General features: G+C 38.9%; 1 pseudogene; it reads left to right on the top strand.

Annotated features, from left to right (window-relative positions):
* Nucleotides 1–4,879: 4,879 nt before the first annotated feature.
* On the top strand, nt 4,880–5,262 carry LOC129042122 (small ribosomal subunit protein eS17-like; annotated as a pseudogene).
* The last annotated feature ends 569 nt before the right edge of the window (nt 5,263–5,831 follow it).

The following is a 5,831-nucleotide window of genomic DNA, read 5'->3' as shown; positions in this document are numbered from 1 at the left end:
AAACCAGAATGGAGGCTTTATTTGTGAAAATAAAAATTAAAAATCAATCAATCAATTAAGGAAAGACAAGTAGAGAGATGAACAGAGTCCTGGTGGCATTGAGTCTTAACTCCAGTTCAGTTCTTCCTGGATTTTGTGACTTACCTTTGTATCCTTCCTAGCCACGTGTATCAATAAGTTATGATTCATTCTCCCAAAATGAATTGAATTTGTTTTCTTTCTCTTACTACTAAAAGAGCCCTGATTAATTTGCTAGAGAATCAATAGGGTTTCCCAATACTAAGAACATGGGAGTGATTTTTATCGACATAACTAGAATAAAGTTTGTTTATTGCAGCACTATTTACAATAGCAAAGTCATAGAACCAAGCCAAATGCCCATCAGCGACAAACTGGATAAATAAAATGTGATACATATACACCATGGAATACTATGCAGCCATAAAAAGGAATGAGATCATGTCCTTTGCAGGGACATGGATGAAGCTGGAAGCCATCATCCTCAGCAAACTAACACAGGAACAGAAAACCAAACACCACACGTTCTCACTCATAAGAGGGAGTTGAACAATGAGAACACATAGACACAGGGAGGGGAACAACACACACCAGGGCCTGCTGAGGGGTAGAGGGTGAGGGGAGGGAACTTAGAGGACGAGTCAGTAGGTGCAGCAAACCACCATAGCTCAGGTATACCTATATAACAAACCTGCACATTCTGCACATGTATCCTGAAACTTAAAGTAAAATTAAAAAAAAAAAAATTTGCTGGAAAGCCACTGTGAATGTCTTATTTTTCCAAGCATCAAGCTGCAAACACCTCTGAAGAGACTAATTGCTTCCTCTTCATTTCCATCTTCTGACTCTCCGGCAAATTTTTCACATTGGCAAACTGACTCAGAACCTCACAGAGAAGTGGATTCTCAAAAATGTAATTCCTCGCCTTACCAAAAAGTGGCAGTGGTGTCCTGGGCCCAAAAGTGAGGAAACACCAGACATGCCAGAAAGGTCTGCGTCTAATTGCTTTTACTATATTCTGGAGATCAAAGCTTCACTTTTTACTGATACAAATGCCGTACTTAGTTTTGTCTGTTTTCCCTCTCCAGTCTTTGTACTCCTGTGATCTATGCCATTCCTGGGCAGAGGAGAAGAAATAATGAAAATTTTGGGGTTTAAAATGTTTACTTAATCATTGTGTTTATGTGTAAATAAACACCTCAAAATGCGAAAAAAAAGAAATTATAGAGGCAGTATATTTCTACTTCAATATTTTATTCCTAGAAAAAGGCAGATCCTAAATACACAGAAGAGTTACTGGGCATATCTAAAGAATGCGTAAAAATTTAAAAGACTTTTAAAATTTAATGTAATTTTGAGACAGGGTCTCACTCTGTCACTCAGGCTGACTGCAGTGGTGTGATCCTGGCTTATAGCAGCCTCAACCGGGACTCAAGTGATCCTCTCACTTCAGCCTCCTGAGCATCCAGAACTACAGGCATGCACCACCACGCCAGACTAATTTTTAATTTTCTTGTAGAGACAAGGTCTTGCCATGTTGCCCAGGCTGGTCTTAAAACTCCTGGAGGAAAGCAGTCCTCCTGCCTCAGCCTCGCAAAGTATTGGGATTACAGGCATGGGCTTCTACGCCCAGGCAAAAAGCCCCTTTTCTATCTCAGCTTTTCTTTCCTTATTCAAAACCAATGAATTTAATTTAATGAATGGAGTTTCTCAAAGTTAAATTTTTCTAGAACTCTTAAGATTTGGGTGCCTGCTTTTTCTTTTCTTCTAGCAAATGTTAAAATAATGTGACATGAAATTATTAATTTTTTTTTTTGAGACAGAGTTTTGCTCGTCACCCAGGCTGGAGTGCAGTGGCAGGATCCTGGCTCACTGCAACCTCCATCCCCTGGATTCAAGCGATTCTCCTGCCTCAGCCTCTCAAGTAGTTGGGATTACAGGTGCCTGCCATCACACCCAGCTAATTTTTGTATTTTTAGTAGAGACAGGGTTTCACCATGTTGGCTGGGTTGTTCTCGAACTCCTGACCTCAAGTGATCCGCCCGCCTCAGCCTCCCAACGTGCTGGGATTACAGGCATGAGCCACTGTGCCCAGCCAAAATTATTAAATTTTAAATTATTACTCAACCAGCAAGGCTTTTCCCTCAAATTAAATTAGGTAAGTAAGTAACTAGGATAGATATCTATCCTCCTAATATATATATTTTATTGTAAATTTTATCCACTATTCTTTTTGAAATTCAGAAACCCTCATACATCAGATACAGTTCCAGTTACTGATGGTAAAATTATTCCTTGTCATATAATGTCATAAATCTGTAACTATTTTGGAGTAGAGTGTCACAGTACCAAGAGTTATGGCTGCTTTGTCAACTTAAAAAATTGAAAATCACTGTCTTGTAGGCTCTTTCTGTTTTCAATTTTTTAGAACTTGGCACTCAACTGTAACCCAGTATCTACAGCAAACATAACGGCCTATGGCACCATCTCAGTCTACATCATTGCTTATCTTACCTTATCTTTACTTTTCAACACTCAAAGCATAGACTGTAACGTTATCCTTTCTCACCTGTCTCCTTTTTCTTCTTATGCTCCTGGTCCTTATGAAAAGCTTCTACTAATAATTGACTACAAGATCCCTTAAACCTGGATCTAGATCATTCAATAGTTTCACCAAATTTGGTCACTTTTAAGTTTTCTTAAGGTACTTAGAATAGCAGCCTCATGAAAAAAAAATAAATCTTCAATAGAGATCCAAATAAAATAGTAAATATATACAGATCATCACCCAGGCACGGTGGCTTATGCCTATAATCCCAGCACTTTGGGAGGCCAAGGCAGAAGGATCACTTGAGCCCAGGAGTTGGAAACCAGCCTGGGCAACACGGCAAAATCCTGTCTCTACAAAAATATGTAAAAATTAGCCAAATACATTAATGTTTCTAATTTTTGTAGCTCTGTCTCTACAAAAAATACAAAAAAAATGGGAATATGCAATTTCACAAGGAGTGTAGATAAGAACTACTTGTGTTCAGTGGGAAACATAGTAGAATTAACTTGCTGTATAACTCCCTATTCTTCAAGTAGTCATAACCTTGGCTTCATTTAGCCTCTAACAGACATCACTTTCATCTTCTCATCTCTTTTGGCTCATGCTCCAAGTCCAAGTGTTCAATGTATAGGAAAAGGGCCATGACACACATAAGCACGTCAGAGGGGTTACTTTTTATCTCGTGCAAATAAATATTCACAACTCAAATCTAGGTGTCATTAGGTACTTTTACCTTCACCTCCCATCCCTGTTAGAAAAGGTCAATGGTGTAAATAATCAGTTTCTGAGCATTACTCCTATTCATGTTCTGTCCCTATACCTGCCCCATAGCATGTCAGCTAAGGAAACTAAGTTGATGTTTTAGATGTGGTGAAACTCAGTCATCAGTTTCACACTTCGATATTTAAAGGATTTAGAATATCTGGAAGTCCATTGATGTCTTCAGCTTAAAGCTCCTAAAAGTTACCAATCTCATCACTGACCCTTCAGCTTCTGGAACAGTAGCAAAGAAAATAGAAGTGAATACACAGCGACCTGTCTGGCAAAGCTGCTGTTCTATAAACATTATTTAATACAACATAAAAAAATAAAACACCTTGGATTGGGAAGGTGCATGTTTTTTCACTTTAAACTGATTATAGCAACTTGGTTTCTCTCTCTGAGAATCAGCAAATTGGTAAAAACTTGTCAAATGCTATCATTTACTGCATGCTATTTTTAGAATGCATTTGTGAAGGAGAATTTGCCCTTTCCATATGGTTTAAGTTATTGGCCAAATAAAGCTAAACAAGTGCATTTTGAAAGCATAGTGTGAATGCCAGTTATTTATAGCTGTCCACAGCTATCAATTTTTACTTTAAAATTATTAGACCAATTATGGGGCAGGGAGAATGTGCTGAGCTTGAAAATATAACCAAGAGTGATTTATACAATGAAAATGATATAAAAAAGGAGCTTCCCTGAGCAAGAGTTATTCTTAGCATTTTAGTTTATCCAAGACTCATAATGTAATTTTGTCCTTGGAGAAATTCCCCATCTCTTTTTTAATACTCTGATATTGTTCCTATTTTGGAAAATGCAATTAGACAAGATAATGAAATAAAAGATATGAATATCCTAAACAGGAGCCAGCATTTGCAAGTGGTGTGGTTGTTTACTTAGAAGACCCAAGAAAGCAAATTAAAACAATGGGAAACAATTAGAATTCAGTAAGCCTACTAGTTTAAAAAATAAACAAAGCAATAACTTTTCTATACACACTAAAAAATTGGCTTGAAATTATACAAGAAAAAAGATCCAATTCAAAATAGAAATGAACAATCAAAAATCTAGGAATAAACATTTTTTTGAGACGGGGTTTTGCTCTTGTTGCCCAGGCTGGAGTGCAATGGCGCGATCTTGGCTCACTGCAACCTCTGCCTCCCGGGTTCAAGCCATTCTCCTGCCTCAGCCTCCTGAGTAGCTAGGATTGCAGGCATGCACCACCACACCCGCTAATTTTGTATTTTTAGTAAATATGGGGTTTTGCCATGTTGGTCACACTAGTCTCGAACTCCTGACCTCAGGTGATCTGCCTGCCTTGGCCTCCCAAAGTGCTGGGATTACAGGTGTCAGCCACCGTGCCTGGCCAGTAATAAAGTTTTTTAAAAAGTAAAGACAACATGAAATTCTACTGAAGATGCCATTGTAGTGGAAGACAACATTTTTCTAGAGAGACTCAACTTTGTAATGATATTATTTTTAATCTATGAGTTCACTCTGATCCCAAATAGAAAACTAATTTTGTGCTTTTACTAAGGACCCACCAACATGGGCCACATTCGCACCAAAACAATGAGAAAGGTGGCCTGGGTCATTATAGAAAAGTACGACACGTGCCTGGGCAATGACTTCCACACCAACAAGCATGTGTGCGAGGAAATTGCCATTATCCCCTGCAAGAATCTCCGGAACAAGATAGCAGCATGTGTAACCCATCTGATGGAGCAGACTCAGAGGGTCCCAGTGTGAGGTACCTCCATGAGGTTGCAGGAGGAGGAGAGAGAAAGAAGAGACAATTATGTTCCTGAGGTCTGAGCCCCCTGGATCAGGAGATCATTGAAGTAGATCCAGGCAGTACAGAAATACCGAAACTTTTGGACCTTGGCAGTCTGTCCAACCTGCAGGTCACTCGGCCTACAGTTAGGATGAATTTTTTTTTTTTTTTTTTGAGACGGAGTCTCCCTCTGTTGCCCAGGCTGGTGTGCAGTGGCGGAATCTCAGCTCACTGCAACCTCCACCTCCCGGGTCTAAGCAATTCTCCTGCCTCAGCCTCCCAAGTAGCTGGGACTACAGGCATGCGCCACCACGCCTGGCTAATTTTTGTATTTTTAGTAGAGATCATCATATTGGCCAGGCTGGTCTTGAACTCCTGACCTAGTGATCCGCCCACCACAGCCTCCCAAAGTGCTGGGATTACAGGCATGAGCCACCGCGCCTGGCACCAGTTAGGATGAATTTAAAAACCCCTCATGGAGCTGTTCGAATCTTTTTGCAATGCTGTAATATTTTCAATAAACCTGGGACAACAAAAAAAAAAGAAAAAACTAATTTTATGAAATGTGAAAAAAAATTAAAAGTTTACATGACAGATGATTGAATGCATTAGATTACTGAGGAAAATTTAAAAGGAAAGTAATAAAGTGGAAAATCCTGTAAATATTAAAATGTATCATAAAGTTATAGTAATTAAAATAGTATGATATCAGAATAAGAATAAAAG

The sequence above is a fragment of the Pongo pygmaeus genome, chromosome 7 (genome assembly GCF_028885625.2).
Source record: "Pongo pygmaeus isolate AG05252 chromosome 7, NHGRI_mPonPyg2-v2.0_pri, whole genome shotgun sequence".
Lineage (NCBI taxonomy): Eukaryota > Metazoa > Chordata > Mammalia > Primates > Hominidae > Pongo > Pongo pygmaeus.
The sequence above is the reverse complement of the archived record's forward strand: the minus strand, read 5'-3'. Positions and strand labels throughout refer to the sequence as shown.